Here is a 19,959-nt window from a genome sequence, read left to right on the forward strand (position 1 = left end):
CCTCACGGTTTCCAAGGAACACATCCATCTTGCTGCCTAGATGGGAGAACACTGGGATTACCTGGGCCAGACTGGCAGTGTTTGAGCTTAAATTTTCTGTGGCATCCCTGAATGGTTTAAGGACTGCCACTAGCTGGGCGATCACTGTCCAATCCTCCCTATTCAATGGAGAGGTAATCCCTATATTGTGCTCTGAGGCAAGATTATGGATTGCCCTCTGCTGCTCCAAAATCCTCTCTAGCATGTCTAACGTGGAGTTCCACCGTGTACTGACATCCTGACGTAGGCAGTGTACGGGAAGACCTGACCTCTCTTGCTCTTCCCTCAAAAGTTGGCTAGCCTTAACACTATGGTGAAAGTGCCCAGCGATCTTTCTGCAGCGGGACAGAACTACTGCTGCCACATTAGTTCCTTCTGACATTGCTGCCTTCACTACAAGATGGATGATGTGGGCTGCACAGCGCACACCAACAATATGACCATCTCGCAGCGCTTTCACCATATTGGCACCTCCGTCAGTTACCACAAAACCAACTTCAACATTGGTGCCCGCCTCTGCTCCCACCCAAAGGCTAAACATTTTCCTAATCGCATGCAGAATATTTTGGGAAGTGTGCTTTTCATCCATCACTTCTGCATGGAGAAGGAATGATCGGTAGCCTGCTGCAGCAACTTCCTTAGACACACCGGGCTGCCACCAGTGTGCTGTCAAAGAAAGAAAGGCATGCTGGGCGCTAGGTGCACTCCACAAATCTGTAGTGAAATGAACACACTGACCAGCAGCCTTGGAAAGCTCCTCTTTCACTGCTGCAACACAGGACCGATACAGCGAGGGGACAATGTTCCTGCTGAAAGTGGAACGTGACGGAACTGTGTATTGTGGAGCCACAGCCGCCATCAATTGTTTGAAAGGCTCCCCTTCAATCATGGAGAAGGATGCCCCTCCAACAGCAATGAACTGACCAATAAGTCGCGTTACTTTATTGGCCTGCTGTTTGGGCATCGTTCTCTTGGAGTGGAATGCCCCAAATTCTTCCAGGGTGGGCTGGGCATGCAGTGCTCCAACCTGCCTTGGTCTCTGGCTGCCAGCACTAGTTGCTGCTGCTGCTGCTGCTGCTGCTATTGGCTCAGAAGAAGAAGCTGTTGGGGTTTTTCCACGGCCACCAGCTATGCTGCCTGCACTAAGTTTTACCTCTGCATCTTTCCCCAATAGCACAGCGTTGTGTTGAGTGCTGAGGTGATGCTTCATGCTAGCACTGGTAAAATGGCCAGACACTTTCCCTCTGCTTATTAGCTTCCCACAATGTTTGCACTTTCCATAGCGCCCTTCTTCAACATTTTCAAAGTGCTCCCAAATTGGGGCGCGCATAGCCTTGGAGTGTGCCTTGGGTGCTGCTCTTACTGCTCGGGGTGGATGAACAGAGGCAGAACTAGTGGTGGTGGGACTGGTGGTAACAGTACTGGCCATAGTGGGACTGCTAATTGCTTTAGATTTGCTAGGTTTTGCTGCTGCTGCTGGTGGTGGTGATGGTGATGATCGTAGCGGAGAAGGTGGAGGCTCAGGGGAAAATTGTGCACTAGTCATTTGGACACTGCTCCCTGAGGAATCTGATTCCTGACCACTCATCTCCTCTACTTCCTCTGGCTCATAGTCTAGCTCTTCATTAGCCAGATCGAATGGAATTCCTGCTAGGCTGGAGCTAAGACTGATATCGTCGTGAGACTCGTGACTAGTAGTAGTGCGAGCAGGAAGAATAGACTCTGCACTTGGCCTCTCAGTCTCAGGCTCCTCTGCTACCTCGCTAGGTGGAGTTCCACTATGTGTAGCCCTCTCTCTAACTGTCTTTACAAAAATTTTGTAAGGACTTGGTGGCTTGCTAGAGGTACTAGGAGGACATGGCGTGGCGGTACCAGTGGGAACAGTAGGCGCAGCACTAGTGGTGGTAGAGGCGGTAGAGGTGGGGGTGGTGGTGGTGGTTTTCCCTACAAAGGAATGAGATCGCTTTGGTTTGGGACCCCTCTGAGTCTTGCTGCTAATTTGGCTCTGCTTGGTACCTTGCATGCTGCTGGTGGATGGGGAAGATGCTGCTTGGGGCAAAAGGCACTTCTTTTTAGTCACTGGGCTGGTACTACTTGTGCTACCCTTTAACTTTGAACGTGCTTCTGGTGCTTTAGGCTTTCCGTAAAAAACCATAGAGCTTGTGGGCCTAGCCGCACTACTACTGCCTGCTTTTGGTGCCTTTCCTTTACTTGATGATCCTTCAAGCAATGCTTCCCCAAATGATAAGCGAGAGCTTGGCCTACTTGGCCGACTAGACTGACGCAAAGGCTGCATCTTAGAACTGGTGGTGGTGCTGGTGGTGGTGCTGGTGGTGGTGGTGGTAGATGGAGCTTGTCCCTCCTTAGTCCCAAAAGGAGGATCCATTTCAAATTTTGTGTTGTGTGTGTAGTGTAGTGTAGTGTAGTGTAGTGTAGTGTTTAAAAAACTATAAAAAAAAAATAAAAAAATAAAAATAAAAAAAAGGAAAAACGAATTAAAGACAAAAAAATTAGAGGAAGTTCTCTTCAGTGCTACTGCTTAAAAAGTAAAACTATGCACTACTGCACTGTGCTGTGTGCAATCTGCCAAAATCCTAAAGTTATTTAAATTATTAACTCAAGATTAACTATTTAATAACTAGCAGTATTTTATTTTTAATTTGAATTTACACGGGCCTAAGAGCTTAGCCTACTACTATGCTAGCCTAAAGCTATATTTCCTTACTATAAGTCTACCTCTAGGCAGACGCTCTCAAACCCACTAAGCTAAAGTGAGGTTAAATCAGATTCAGTATATGATTTATTAATTAATATTAAGTTATATAATATTAATAGATTAGAACTAATTTACTTATATATTATGTATTATAGATAGAAGAATATAGATTATGAATTAGAATTTAGAATTAGAATTACTTATATTATAGATTATGAATTAGAATATTATTATTTATAATATATTATAGATTAAGATTAAAGAAGATTAGAATTATTTTAGTACTACAGCTAGTAGCTTGAAGCTTTGCTTAGTACAGCTCGTCACAGTCAATTTTTCTTGAAAAGAATTAGAAATAAAATAAAATGTCACAGCAAAACAGTTATCTTCACTGCTTGCTGCACTCACTAGCCCAACAAGTTCACTTCACTGATGGACTGAGGTGAGCAAAACACTAAGGGTACTTTTAATAAAATTGAAATAAAATGTAAAATAAATGAGAAAATCTTTGCAAAACAGTTAACGTCACTGCTTGCTGATCAAAAAAAAACACAGCACTTATGCGGCTGCACTCACTAGCCCAACAAGTTCACTTCACTGATGGACTGAGGTGAGCAAAACAAATGAAATAAAATGAAAGATTAATTAAGAAAAATTGACTTGGTCTCTTACTGTTGCTAAAACAAAGCACAAACTATAGAGCTGCAGCACCAGTACTAATAAGATTAGCTGAACTATACGCTAGTAGTAATTAATTAATATTATTACTTTTATTTATAGCTAATTTAATTAACTATTAAGATAAGAAAGAATTAGAGAATTATTGATATTACTGATTTTAGATTAGACACTAGTAGATGTTCTGAATGTCTACAGTACACTCTACACTAGTATACTATTACTAACTATAACTGACAAATATATATATTTTATAATGAATTCAATTATTAATTATATTAATTAATATTACTGATTTTAAATTAGACACTAGTAGATGAATGTCTACAGTACACTCTACACTAGTATACTATAGTATATATATATATATGACTGACAAATTATATATATATATATATTATAATGAACTATTAAATTATAGATTCTATTAAATTGTAATTTATAAATTCTATTTAATTTATTTAAGCAGGACAGGCAATAGGCACTAGTGCCAGCCCAGGGCAAGGGCACCCCAGTGCCACTGAGGCACTGGGTGCACTGTCAACTCAACAGCACTTACACTAAAGTTGATGACAAATTAATTTTAAAAAAATTAAATTAATCAAATTATTATTATTAAATTAATTATATTAAGTAGCACTGAAGTGAGGATGAAGTACACTGTGAGAAAGGCTTACCAGTCTCACACAGAACAGAACAATCTCTCTCTGTAACGCTCGGATGCAGCACAGCAGTGTTGCCAAAGCAGTCACAGCGAAAAATGAATGGATCTCTCAGGCAAGCTCTGGTCTTATAAAGGCGCCTTCAGAATTCAAAAAACAGCAGCACAGGCATTGGACGAGACCCTTAGCGTTACGTCACAAGAGTGAGCTGATTGGACAGACGAGGATCAGCTCACTCCTGTTTGAAATTTTGGCGGTTGCGCGGCAAAAACGAAGACGATCACGAAGAATCTTCGATTCTTCGTGATTGTGAGTCTTCGTCTTCGCCTACGGTTTGCCGGCACTGTATTCTGTTCTACGTTCCTTCGGAACGAACAAAAAAACGGCCTCTTCGTGCTCGTTTTCATGTTCGCCCGAAGACGAATGCACAAGTCTACTGGATACGGCACGACACTGTAACAAATGAGATTACACTATAGCAGTTGAAATTCTCAGCGGATTGAAACATTTTTTCCCCCCAAAATGCGTTTAATAATACACGACTCTCTTGTAAGGGAAATAAAAAAATACCTTTTTTGTAGTGTGCTCTGTAGAGGCGCACAAACGATATGAATTTTATATCAGCCGGCTGTCTTCTTTATATTTTTATACACAGACATCTTTTATAGTGTACTTTTTTTTCTGGCAAATATCACTAAAACTAGGAGATAGGAAAAATGTTTATAAATGTGGGATAGCAGATGGAGTCAATAGAATGCATGGACAGGTATAGTAAAGAAAAACAAAGTATCCATATGTCCTTTATGTACCAAATGAGACATGAAAGACACACTGCGGCAGCTGTGCACTTAGCTCCGACAAGATGAGCTTTATAGCAGTCAATATCTCTGCTGGATATTGGTTTATGAAAAAGGTGAACTACGGGGCTTTTTCCAATGATTTATTCGATAAAGAACAAGGTTACAAGAAGCTCAATGTTGGGCTCTTAAGGCTTCCCTCCTTCCTACTTGCTTTGAACTCCCTCCAGTTTTTCTCAGCTGCTTTGGGTCACTTATTTTTGTATTACAATTTACGCAGTGACGTATTTACCATTAACGTTGTCCTTGGCCTCACACAAGGAAACCCCCGAAGCCGCCTCTTCCCCACAGCAGCCTTCTGTACAGAGCGCTAGGATATGACATCATATCCTGGCGCTCTATGACTTAAAGTCATGCAGTTTGGTGCAGCCTCCATAGTGTAAATGGTTCATTTGGGGAAATCCAACTTGTAATCTCACTTGTAATGAGCAGCGGCACACCGACTGCCTGCCAACCCAGTTCTGTGCTGTCCTGTGACAGAATGACCGGTCATACAGAGCCCCAAGGTACTCGGAGATGGCTCCAGCCTGGCTGCCAAACAGAGATAGCACAGGTAGGAACTCCATTGTTTAACTAATCCCATCAATAGGATTGCTGCCAGGGGATTAAAGGATGGGTTAGATACATGTATCTGTTTATCTATGTTAATGCTTTACAACAATAAAAATGTTCATTCTTGCTGTACTCAATTCAAGGTAGTTGTGTCTACACAACTTATGGCACATGGGTACACACAGGGCCGGCCTTAGGGGTGTGCAACCTGTGCAGGCACACAGGGCGCCATGGCAACAGGGGCGCCGTCCGGGACTTAAATTAAAACATTTTTTTTTTTTTGTAACTTTATTTAACATCCTCCATGTTAAATAGTTTTTTTTATTTTTATTTTTTTACTTTATTTAACATGGAGGATGTTAAATAAAGTTAAAAACAAACAAACTGTTTTCATTTAAGTCCCGGGCAGGGGCGCCGAGCGGTTGGTCGTGAAGTTTTCAGCAACCGCTCGGCCCCCCTCACTCTCTGTGACTCAGTCGCGGTGCCAGCGTTTCGTGCTGAGCGCCAGAATTATTCAAGACAGACGCCTCCCGCTCCCACCGCAGCAAGGTAAGTAAGGATAGGGGGTAGATGCAGTGATAAGGGGCAGGGGGGGGCAGTGATAAGGGGCAGAGGTGGTAGTGAGATTTTTTTTCCTTTTTTGGGGGGGGATGGGGGGGCGCCAGAGGAGTAGTCCGCACAGGGCGCCAGAACACTTTAGGCCGGCTCTGGGTACACATAGCAGAGTTCCAAGGTGCGCATGCTGGCTGGTGCTGGAAGTGATTTTGGGGACAAGAGGAGGATACATCGGGGTGATCTCTGGGAGTCACTACAGCTCTCTTGGTGAACCCATTACATGTCCCATCAGACCTGTCATGCTAGGTTTAGCAGGCCTGGGCCGTAATACACCACAAGTTTAAGGCTTGCTTATTTTTGATTATTGAAAATTGCACAGAGTAGCTTTAGAACCACAGAATAGAAAAAAATGGGTTCCATCACTTGAACTATCGCTTATGCAGGGAGTCTCACTCTTCGGGGTGAGACTCAAGATCCGACCCTCCCATGGGGGGGGGGTTGGAATTTGTCCGAGTTCTCCGTGAGGGAACTCGGTATCGTAGTCTGGCTTCTGCTGCCTTGTGCACAGAATGCGGCACCAAAGGAGCACGCACCTCGGGCTTCCAAAAAAAAAAAAAAATCGCTTATATGTAGGTATATTTTAATTTCTAAAGCACTAAAAGATGTACCTATTAGTTATTTACAGTTTAATAAAGGGGAGGGGGTACAAAAAGTGGTCATATAATGAGTACAGGAGCCATATATATACATATCAGTGCATAACAGAGAAGAATACATTAAGAAAGTAGGATGAAAAATGTCACCTTGAACCAAAATATAAAATATTATCAAATATAAAATAAAAACTGCTTGACTTAAGGCAGTATGAATTTTAGTGCAGATTCATAGTGTACATTGCAAGAAATAGGGGTCATATATATATATATGGTTGCTTTGGCATAATTTCTATACCAGTCACAAAGGCGACAGGGCACTGAAGATCTGATAATGCCGCTTCAACTTAATCAAAGGAAGGTTGATTAGTATTAATCATAGTATTAATTAATCATAGTATTAAGATAATGAAAACAAATTAAAACATAATTATAAAAGAATAGTGTGTTCTATAAAATGTGTTATAGAGATAGGTTGGATAAGTAGACACTGTGCAAGGATACTGCTATTGGTGCAATGTTGCCATCTATTGGCTGTATCTGGTAAGGCACCCAATCTTTCAGACATTGCCTACATGTGAGATGTGTTCCAATGGGCACCCACTTTCCTGTAACAAGGGTTGCGGGTCAAAAGTGAAGCAGTAATGCTCACCAGCATTATGTAGAATTTATACACACCATTCAACCTATGTGAAGGATGTAAGTAGAGTGTCAGGCCAAGTAGAGTCTACTTAACCTTGCTTTAGGGTTAGGTGATGAACTTTTGTAAAAGGGTTTGATACATATGTAGGCTTTATAAATAATTGTCTTCAACCTCTTTATCTTTATACTTGCCTTGTGAGTGCTCAGTCCTTGCACAATATTTTTTATCAATTAAACTGCAGGTTTACAGGTGAGATGTACTTAATAATGTATCATTAAAGACCAACCCAGGTGACATTCTCTTGCAAGATAGGTTGGGTTCAGGGACAGGCTGGCTGGTGGGGCAGGGGACAATCAGCTCCTGGTTGGACAAAAATTGCAGAAACACTTCACTTGGATCAAGAATAGGAAGGTTAGGTAGAAGGGTTGAACTTGATGGACTTAGGTCCTTTTTCAACCTTATCAACTATGTAACGATGTAACATCAGAGTCATGTAACTTTTACCCTCATGGTAAAAGTGAGGCTGCTCACATGGTGTGTGCAAGCAGCTAGAATGAAGGCTTCAGGCAAGGTGAAGGGTAAGGGCAGGGCCGGCGCCACCCATAGGCAAAGTAGGCACCCGCCTGGCTGCGGTCATTCAGTTAGCGCGGCCGCAGCAAGCAGTAACTATGGGCAGGGCCGGCACCACCTATAGGCAAAGTAGGTGCCCGGAAAAGGGGAGGGACAAGTGGGGGTCGAGCCAAGGGGCTACAAAATAATGTTTTGCCTAGGGTGGCAAAAATCCTTGCACCAGCCCTGTGTAAGGGAGTGATGGGGGGGGGGATAAGAGAGTAAGGAAGTTAGGGAGGGAGTCAGTATGTATGTACATTAGCATGAGTCTGTATTTGTGTGTGGGGGGGGTTAGCATGAGTGTGTGTTAGCACAAGTGTGTATGTGTAAGTTAGAGGAAGTGTGTGTTAGCATGATTGTGTATATGTATGTATTACCATGAGTATGTAAGTGTGAGTTAGCATTAGTGTATATGTGTGTGTTACAGCATTTGTTAGTGTGAGTGTATATGTGTGTACTAGCATGTGTGTATGGAAGTGTGAGTCTGTACAGTTGTGTGAACGTGTGTGTAAATATGTGTGCAAGTGCATAAGTGTTAGTTACTAGATGTTAGTTACTTGTCTTTATCTGCCTCACTGCCTTAAGGTTCCCTCCTCTGGTTAGGTTAGCCTCGTACAGGGCATAGTTCTGTGAATTATAAAGAGATAACTGTGGGATTCCTATCTTGGTTGGCCTTTCATAATCCATACTCAGGTCCAAGTATTGAAATGTTTAAATTTACTCGCATGCGAAATCATTTTGAAATTAGGCGGCAGCTTTTAAGCTTCAATATTTCCATTGAGGAAGATATAAATATTTTGTGAGAGCAGACAATAGCGAGCAGACAGTCTCTGTCATTACTAGTTTTATTCATTCTGTTTGTTAGCTGGGCAGTTCTGGCTTTTAACTCATTAAGTGTTTTCACAGCAGGAAATAAATAGCTCATATTCTAATTTTCACCTCCTTTGTTCTACTAATGTCAGTTTCAGAAAATCACTTCAGAGCAACTATAATTATCTTATCTCTTTTAAATGACCTTTGTGACCCTAGGAAACCAACATCTTTATTGCAGTCAACAGACAGAGGGTTTGGATTTTTTCTTTTAAGATATTTTTTACCTTTTTTAAATAAGTTCTCCCGAAGATTATTGTATCAGAGTTGTGCTGTTTGTAAGCAAGCACATGCATGTATCAACCCAATATCATTCACCGTGAAAGAAGAAAAGCCAAATACATCATCGGCTTTTTCTTTTCCTTTTTTTTTGTAAATCCTATTTTGTTATGGTTTTGCAAAGATGTACATAAAGGACATAAATTACAAGTCCACAGCCAAGATACAATGTGCATGAACATGTAAAACCCTCATTGTCATTACCTTTAAACCTTCAAGTCAATTTCTCTGGCTTGCTACCCCAGTCACGTGCTTCAAGGGAGAAGGTAGAATTTAAGAGTAAGATAGCCAACTTCCTTGGAATAAAGCGGGAAAAGGGGCAAGGAAAAAAAGGGGGACCCCAAACAGATGGGGGCAGAGCAGAAGGGAGCGCATCACAGAGACCCAACTCCAACAACCATCACATCTGACATCCACAATGCTTCTTCTCCTCTTTTTGCAATATGGCGATCGTAGCCGCCAGAGTATCCACATGAAAGATTGCCCCCTCCCAGATATAGTCAGACGCAGCCACCATGTGTTGCAACAGCACCTGACCAAATTATTTATAATAACGTAGGGGAAGACCATCTGGCCCAGGAGCTCTACCTGACTTAATGGACTTCATTGCTAGCAGAACTTTCTCCTTTGTAATTTCTTCTCCAAGAATTCCGCCCCAGCTGGATCTTAGCAGGCAGAAACGTGTTCAGCCAGGTAATCAATGGCGAGGGGGGGATACATTTGTGTTGACAATGTCACGAGTATGTTTTTTAACCTGGGTACTGAACTTGGTTTTTGGACATGCACACTCTCCACCCACTAAAGGTTGTCTCCTGCTAGGCCCCCCTTTTAAAAGGAACCTGGCTGACAACCTAGTATGACGCTGCTGAAAACCAATTCTAATGTGAGAGTTATTTTATATTTAAGATTCCCCTCTAAGACTCAGGTTTAACACTCAACATGTATTTTAGTATCATACTCCTCATTCAATCAAATATAAAGCTGCACTGTTCTTGCCACAATTATCAAAATCTGACATCGTGACTTGTCCCAAATGTCTTGGCGGGTATATGTTGTAAGACTTGTACATAATCTATTTAAGAGCAATGTTCCCCTAGAGCACTGCTTTATCCTTATGAGCGCCAGAGGGCTGAGCATTGCTTTGCTGGAGACCCCTGACACCCCTGTCAGTTGCTTGACCTGTCATTACCTTTGATCAGTCACTTTCCTCTGGTTTTTAGTGACAGTTGCAGTAATGATTTAACAATCGGTCATTCACCTTTCTAGCCCCTACCTTTGACTTTCCCTTTCAAGCCTAGCGTAAACTGGACAGTATCTGATTAGCCTGCAGGTGTTATCCATAAATTCACAAAATCTACAACAGTGATTGAGCTGCATCTTCTGCACAGTCATCCAAGTTGTAGGACTCTATGAAGTTCACCTCCGTCTAGTCTTCTGAAATATAGTATAACTTAGCCCGGGGAGATGGTATGTGGATGTCTGACCAGCACACCTATATGAGCTTGTTGGACATTCCATTCCAAAACCATGAATTGATTCATGAATCTGGGAATCGCGGGTTGCCAGAAGAACTCTACCTACTAGAAGGCGTAAATCCCTACTGTAAAGTTTGGTGAATAAGGGATAATAATCTGGGCTGTTTTTCCCCAGCGATGGGTAATGTTAATGCTACTGCATACAAAGACATTGAAGACAATTGTATGCTTCCAAATTTGTGGCACCAGTTTTGGGAAGGTGCTTTCCTGTTTCAGCATGAGTGCCAGGCTCTCGCCCAACATCAGTGCCTGAACTCACAAATGTTTTGGCTGAACGGGCTCCAATACTCACAAACATACTCCAAAATCTTGTGTAGATTCCCAGAAGAGTGGAGGCTCTAATACTTGCAAAGGGAGGGCCTACTTCATATTAATGCTCATGGTTTTGGAATGAGATGTCCAACAAATTCTTATAGGTGTGATGGTTGGGTGTCCACATCTCTTTGGTTATATATATATATATTCTTCCCTGTGGAATCATATCCAGGTGCCCAACACCAGCAGATAATGTGCAAGCCACAAGGCGGGAAGCTGACAACTGCACTGATGTCATCCTTCCAGCTGTGATAGCTGTTGAGGGGCCCAAGCGACAGTTGCCATGGCTCCCTAAGGTCAGCCTAGGCCCATGACAGCTGCCCCTCACTGCCACTATCTAATAGCCATGTATTATCGGTATCATTGCTCATTCTGAATTGCAATGGTAGTATTAATTTTAGCTGTGCATGCCGAAGTTTGGCTTGAGTCCAATACCTACTGAATATAACAGATCGTGCAAACTGGCTCATACTCATGGTCTGGATTATGGTCCTTCCTTCTGAGCTTTCCTACTGTTGCAGGCTATTCTAGGCTGGCTTGTGCTCACCTCACTCATCTCTCCTCTTATTGCGTACGTAACTTGCAAACCCTACACCATACATACTGACTTCCAGTGGCTATAAGGCTACTGCCAATGTGTCTATAATGTAGCGGGATGCCCATCACCTGCAATGCTTCCTTGGCAGAATCTCAAATGTATAATTAGGCACTCGGCACTCTCAAAAGAAGGTGTCCAAGCAGTGCCAAAAAGGTACCATGTTTGTGGACATACGTGTATACCTATATTTTTTTTCTTCATGTAGCATAATTATGGAATTAATGAGCTCCTGTTCAATCTACATGTATGTACAACCACATTCATTGGATCAATTTTGTTACCTTTGGTATTTGGTTTCGCATATACAGGGGCAATTTATTTGTGGGGATTTTGTATTTTTTTATCATTTTGCCATGTGACAGGATGCTCGAATTGCCAAAAACTAGCCCAACCTAGCCCAACCTGTCCTGAAAAAATATATGGTTCCCTAGTTCCTACGGTTGTCACGTAAGTATAACTGTAGCAAAACTAGTTAAAAAGAGCCTCTGGTAAAGTAAAAGCTTGTTTTAGGATGACCACCGGTCCGTATTAACTTACCCTGTGGAATACATTCTCCATGAGCATCTTTGATGAAAGAAAAGACCAGATCCGTCCAAAAAAAAAGGATCCACCATTCCTGTTTAGTTGCTTTCCCGGTGAAACCTCATATCTGAGCAGGTTCCTTACCTAACCAAGTAACTTCAAAGCTGACCATCTTCTGATTCCCCTTTGAAGCTGCTCTGACATATTGCCTGATCTCTGACTCCTCTCCCTCATCATGAATAGTGAAAGGTCGTATTTGGTGTCAGGCTTAATTAACATTAACGTGTAAACCAAGGACAGGGCTGTTTAATTAAAATCGCAAAGAATTCAATAATGAAAGGGAGAGGGACACTGTGTGTACATTTTAGTGTTGCATAGTAATTAAGTGCGGAACAACGTGGTGGAGATTCTACCTGCACCTTCAATTAATTACGGTCTATATATACCCTCCTCATTTCCAGAGCAGTGTGCAGCCCATGGGGGTTTTGGAGTAATGTATTGCTTTAATTATTTGATAGTATAATTACAAACAACCACTAACTTAAAAAGAAAAGAAAAGAAACTCTCTTCCTCCATGACCCATCACTCATCAATGTTTATTAACCCCTTCAGTCCTGGGGGTTTTCATAACCCAATGACCAAAATATTTTTTTTTGTCATTTAAATCATGTGTTTATTAATGCATGATTCTTCTTTTCCCATACAAATTATATTTTTTTTTTCCCTCGGGAGATAAAAAATCCTTTTTTAAATAGAATTATATAAAACATTATTATTAGTGATAATAGTAAAAAAAAATAAACCTATGTAAAAATAGAAAAAAAAACACACTTTTTGCAATCTTTAATTAATCTTAAATTTCTTCTATACTCCATGCGCCAGTGCAAGAGCTGAAACGGACCCAATTTATCCCTCCTACATCTGCCCCACATACTTATTTTTCAGAGGGCCGCATCCAGGCATTACATCTTACCCTATATATATTACACATTTTTTAATAGGATTGGGGTTTTGGGATAGTGATTTTTTTTAGTTTTTTCTTGTAGTGAAAGTGGTAAGGGGCACTTTATGGAAAAAAATATATATTTATTTTATTACTTATTTTATTATATATTTTTAGTTGTTAATTTGTTATTTGTTTTTGCACTGTTCCCAGTGCAGTATATCTCAGGATCTCTTTGGGTATCTGTCATATTTTTTTTTATGCCAGTGATGTCATGATGACATCACTGAGCTCCAAAACAGTTTTTTCCCCTAATTTGTTTTTACATTTTTTGGAATGGTGAGACTATTTTTCTTCCCCTCCTCCTCCTGATCTGTATGTGATTACAAGAATTGCAATGGGGGAGCGCAGCAGGGTCTAGAAAGACCAACCTTTCCAAAATGTCTCTACTTGCACTTATCCAGATGAAGGTGCTTAAATTCCTAACTTTCCTACAGATTAGGAAAATGCCTTTATAATCCCTGAACCAACCTCTATTTTAAGTAAAGTCCACACTGTCCCTCCCAACCATTTGGAATCCAGCCATTTCATAAACCATTCTAACTTCTACTTGGAACCACAATTTATTTTATGAATCCAAGTCTCCCAATTTGGATTATCTAGTTCCTGGTTGCACTTTTTTTTGATACATAATTAACATTCTCATTGTTTAAAATATTCTTAAGCATTGTAATGGGGTCCGATCATACAAGTCTCAACAACACACATTTACTTTCTATAGAATACAGTTCATACTCATAACATGGCTCTATGTCCTTCGTGATACGAAGAGATGCACTCCTACCTTGGAACAATGAAAACAACCCCACAGCTGGTATAATCCATACTTCCCAAATGGCTTTTTTTAAAGAGGGACTCATTAGAACCCAAATCCGCCTGTCCCCATTTCCTCCTAAATGATCTGAAATGACAGATACACATTGGCCTTACCTCTTGTATGGTAACATGAACTCAACCTATGATCTAAAAAGTCCAAGTCATAACCTTATTCCCCAGGCTATAAGTGAAAGGGGTTAAGCCTTTATGTGCCAGATCAATGCACCGCTGACATTTCTGGCAGTCATATGCTTTAAAGCATTTTGAAGGGTAATTTCTCTACCTGTGAGGTATTGACTGTAATTTCTGTTTTTCTGCCGACGCTAATTACAGGCTATCCCCTTCCAGCTCTGTCATGCCTCTCCTAGACTGACAGCTCAATATTGTATAATCCCGACATCTTCTTACTAGCAAGGTGGAGTCAAGGCAGGATTAAAACCTCAAATACCCCTAAGCAAAGGATACCTGATGTTCTCCCTAAATCTCAATAGCTATTAAAATTTGGTGGAGTAGAAGGGACACCCATGTTTTGCACACTTTTTCATTTTCTACAATCCAGGTTCTTAAGATCCACCGAGATCGGTAGGTCTAAACAAATCCATGCCCTAGGAGCACCCACCTGCCAAACCTTGGTCGGATGCCTTCAAATTCTCCAGTGCTTATGTTTCCTAATGAGGAGCTTGGTCCTGCATGGAATATCATCTTCAGGTCAAGTTTTGGCCTAAAAGGTCAACTCCTGAGAATACTTTCTTATACAATCCTCAGAGTTATAGGAGAACAGTGGATGTTCCAGGCCAGCATGAAAAATGGGGCAAAATACCCGGTTCAATGGGCCACTTGTAACATTGTTACGCCCTTTGGGTTTATGTGGACAAGGAAGATGAGTTTACAGGGATTTATTGCAGGAACTGGTGGATTGGATATTAGAAGGTGGCTTAGTCAAGTGGTGGGGGATGGGAGGGAGAATCAGTGGAATTTTAAAGGAGCACAGGGATCAGCAGGTGTGGTCAGGGTTCTTATTGCACATAACCTGTAATATGTGATAACCTGGTGTGTATTTTAACCTTATAAGATGGTTCTACCATACCATATAAGATGTTAATATTGATTATGGATCAATATTTACACCAGCATTCTGGGGTTATGTTATGTAAATTAATCTGGCACAAAATTTAAAAAGTGACCTCATCATAGCAACCAATGGAATATTCCCGCCCATTAGACCATCAATTTTGGTTGCTTTGGTAATAAAACAACTTTTAAAAGGCTAAGCTTTATTTAGGGCTTCTTAAAATCTAGAGCCACTCTTTTTGAGGGTTGTTAAATGACACCATCGTTTTAGAGTCATTTTTATTTTAGTGTGGTTATTGCTAATAATACAATACTGATTAATAATATAAATACAAAGTAATTATTGAAATTAGCAAATAAGACTGTACAACAAGAACATAGAGATTTCCGTCACGTTTGTCCATCGAGCGACCCGTCTGAGCGGTGGAGAGTAAGGAATTTGGTATGAGACAGGCAATTTTAGTTGTGAAATTGTAGGGGTCATTAATAGATCACAAGGTAATTGCAGAAGGTTCTGACTTAAGGACTTTTCAACATAACTGACTGTCAGAAAAATCAACAGTGTGTAATTTTGATTGCTTGCATGGACAGGTAAAAAGGAACTCAATAAAGCTCTCTAAATCATAACACTCCTGAGCCGCACATTACATTGTATGATCAAGGCTGGACTGGTGATAACCCAGAACCCTGGTACTTTAAGGCTAGCGGCCAGCTGATGACATAAGTGCGTCTGACAGCTTGCTATGCACAGAGCACAGCCATCGGCCACACGCTGCAGCACCCGATCTGCTGCTGGAGTATGGGGGCACCAAAGGCCTGCGACCCACCAGGCCTGCTGATAATCTAGAAATAATGCTCTAAAAAAGGACATTTTTAATGTTTTTTTATTTCTATGATTCCTACAATAAAAAAACTGACCAGTAACCATTTTCTGGCTGCTTTATTTCTGTACTGGGCTTTTACCCCTCATGGTCGAATGCTGCAAACCCGAACGTTTGGTTCAACTCATATCCCCAAATGTTGGAATATACCTACCCTGACAAACTGTGGATATGCAGGGCCATATCTGTTAAGCATCTTAGAATGTTTTTTTATTTGTCATATACACACTGTTTTTCCCTTTTTAAAATTTGATCCCAAGAGCGTTAATGAATTCCACATGTGAAATAAATGATTCTGGAAGGTGTGGCGAGGAGATGTGTTGTATCTCGTTGTAGGCTTAAGTAATGAGAAGAAACATAATAAGATTTGGCAAATTCTTTGAAACGCTCTCTAGGACTTAGCATTAAGTTTCTCCGTGACTCACGCTGAAATGCCTTTTTTCTCATTTATATGTATCTAGCTTAGCAGATGTGTTAACCCTTTGGCAACAGATAGGTCATTGCTTCATTGATATCTCAAGATTGTAAGCTTGCGAGCCGGGCTCTCTCCACCTTATGTATCGGTTTGTCTTAGTCTGTCAATTCTCGTCTTGTCAGACCCCTTGAATATATGTATTGTATTTAGCGCTGCGTAAACTGTTGGCGCTATATAAATAAAAGATAATATTAATAATAATCTCTTCCTCGTTTCTCAGCCACACTGGTGAACATTCAAACACACGTACCAATCTTAGTCAAACACATACTTTATTCTCAAATAGACGCACACTTAGAAACCCATCCGATTGTCACAGGCCAGGTCATGATGTGTTCCTAACATTTACTGTATGTTTTTTTTAAATACCTTATACATGTAACCAAGGCCACTTCTAGTGTTTACAAAACTTTAAATGTCATTTTGCAGCACCTTTTCATCGATATAAGATTTGCTGCCTGATCTTTATTGTAGGTTTTATGCTTGAGAACCTCATGTTAAATGGTTTCCTTACCTGGATTATTTAACATTGTTTTACAGAAACATGTATCAATTTTTTATTTGTTTTCACACAGTCTCCAAAAATGACCAGAGAAGGAGCACAGAAAGATTTTAGTCATTGTAGGAAGCCTGGAGAAAGCAGGGTTGTTTTTTCCAGCGGCCTGGAGGGCAATAGCTCTGTACGCAGTCCAACCCTCACTTGAGCTGACATATAAACAAAATTTCCATTTGAAATGGGCAAAAAGGGATACTTTTGGATTAAGTGGTATGGCTAAGGGGATGGCCAGGGGTCAGGGCATTACTGTGGCTTTGTGACCTATTGATTACTATTTAAGTAAATTAGAAGGGCATTTAGAGGGCAAATAATATATTTTATTTATGCTATTTCATTTCTAAACATTGAGACTTTAAGAACAGTAGATCACTGTTGGACACTCATATTTACCAAACATTCTGAGCTCCTAGAAAAGAGGGTCGTTAGGGGAGTAAAGATCGGCAGAGGCATTACTACTGTACAAATGTCTACACTTTTGCTATTTTAAAGTGTTTGCTAGGGACATTTTATTAGAAAATTATATGCAATGTAAAATAAATTATAGGGTATTTTGTTTATTTGATTACTTTCTAGAGAACACAAAGAAGGACACAAATTGAATTAAGAGCCTGCTCTCAGGACAATACGGGGCAGATGATGTCACAAAGGAAACTAAAAGGACAGTCCTAGCGCTAAGATTTAAAAGTAGTCACCATGGCAACCAATGGAAATGGATTGGATCAGGCCTCTGCAAAGGTGCTCCTAAATAAGTCCCATAGTGTGAAGCGCCCAAGTAAAAAAAAACTAGTCTTCAAATGATTACAATTAAAACATAAAACATAAAAACAAAAGCAAGCAGTAAATTCTATAGCATAGAATATAAGCTAATAGCTTATAAAAAAACAGCGTGACCTCTAATACTTTCTAACACCTTTAAACCCCCCCCAATAGGCAAATAAATAAAACATTCTCAAACTATATGGCACCAATGCAACAATCATAGGTGTCATCAGAGCTTTAACCCAGCAATGCATGAGGAAGAATACATGGTGCAGGTGATGCTTGTATACAGTAGATGGCGCTGCATAGCACTTTCACTACTCCTTACACCTCTAGGTAAATGATTGGGTAAACTTTTATTATCGTAATATACCGTAATTGGTTTAGCGAAAAAACAGATAATAACCATTTACCCGTCTAGTCTGGCCATCGTTCCTGCTGTAAAGACTCAAACCTTAATCAGGCCTTAGTCTCGTCTTAAATTCAGGATCACCATATGCCTATCCTATACATGTTTAAATACCCTTATGGTGTAAACCTCTACCATTTCTGCTGGGAGGCTGATGCACTGATCAGCCACCCTTTCACTAAAGCAAAACTTCAAGGAGTGTTTGACCATCAATTTAAATAAAGTTATCTCTTCACTGACTGGCTGGCGAATCAGGGGAGGAATAATTGGGGCGTATTTCTGAACACTGAAGATAAATTGGAAATTCAGGGAATGCCAAACTTATTGTAAGGTTCAAATAGTTTTCATGCCACTTTATAAGAAAAAGCCTATAACTTATATCGTAAAATGCCTTTGCCAAAAAACCTCCGAAACAAAGGGCTTGTTTGATTCACGGAATTGGAAATTGGACCACTAGCACGTTGGTAGGAACAGTTGGGAATCTCCATAGCAACATAGTAATTTAGGTTGACAAAAAACACAAATCCGTCAAGTTCAGCCTTTACTGAAGGATCAACTGAAGAGGTTGCTGTGGACTCCTCTGTTTCGTGGAGATCCTTGGCAGTGATCCTTGGAAGTGACCCTTTGGGCTCTTGGGACATCTCCTACCTGTAACTATGCTGAGCATTTGGCATATTAATTCTTGTGGGCCTTGAGGGTTTGATCTAAAGAAACGGGCTGTTAGTTCCGGTACTTCTGGCGGGGCTGGGGATAAAGAGGCAGCCCTGGCACTTTAAGGCCAGTAGACCACCTAATGACGTAAGTGCGGCCGGCGGATGCATGTGACAGGCAGCACGTTATAATTGTATGCTCATGCTGGGCATATCCAATGGTGGCAGCTCGCTGCAGCACCAATCTGCCACTGCAGCAGTAAGGGGCTTTGATGCCTAGTGGCCCAGCAGGCATTTGCCCAAAATGCCAGATAGCCAGTCCGGGCCTGACTTCTGGTCATTTGGACTCAATCATTGGATATTATTATGGATCCTACTTGCTAATGGACATTTTACTACTGAGTATGCAACTGGACTATATTATCCCATTGGGTAACCTTCAATTCATTGAAAGGACATCTTTTTGCTTTAATTTTTATGATTGTTATTTTTCTACTTACTTTTTGTCATCCTTTTTGTGGGTATCCCAATGGGTTTATCATAGAAGCAAACATAGGAGCAATCTTGATATTATTCTTTAATAATGATTTATGGAGATTAATTTAGACCACTGTTGATTTTTTAGTTTGTTCAGCTAAATAATTATTTTTTTCATTGAAAATTTCAATTTTCCAATATTTTAAATATTTATGTCAATGAAGAAGAAAAAAATAAAACACAACCCCAGATAAAATCCTTTTTTTTTTTCTATTTAAAAAAATACATCACATTTTAGTGTTTGGGTTGACATTTCTAAAATTCAGGTCCTAAAAGTATTTTTTAAAGCATATAAAAAATAATAATTATCATGTATCTTTTGTAAGCCAAAAGTAGCCATTATTTTATTAATCATCCTTAATTCATTGGCAATATCTTCTTTATTTGAAATAATAATTTTAATTTGAATAATTTATTTTTTAATTTAAATATTAAAAAAATATAATTTCAGGTATAATCCATTTTTCTTAAATAATAAATAAGGGATATTTTAGTGTTTATTTATTTTTCCTTAAATTCAGATTATAAACATTTTTTAAATAAATAGTTGTTGTAAATAAGTAGTTGTAGAACATTATGGGTGTTCCATGTGCCAAAAGGAGTGAGTAGTAATTTTAAAATAATTAACAATATCATTTCTTAACCTCTTCTTTTCCAGTAAGGACAGTAATGGTTGAAACAATTACCACCCCACCCCTCCAACTCTCCCCCTGTAGCAA

Source organism: Spea bombifrons, chromosome 5 (assembly GCF_027358695.1).
Source record: "Spea bombifrons isolate aSpeBom1 chromosome 5, aSpeBom1.2.pri, whole genome shotgun sequence".
NCBI classification, from domain to species: Eukaryota; Metazoa; Chordata; class Amphibia; order Anura; family Pelobatidae; genus Spea; species Spea bombifrons.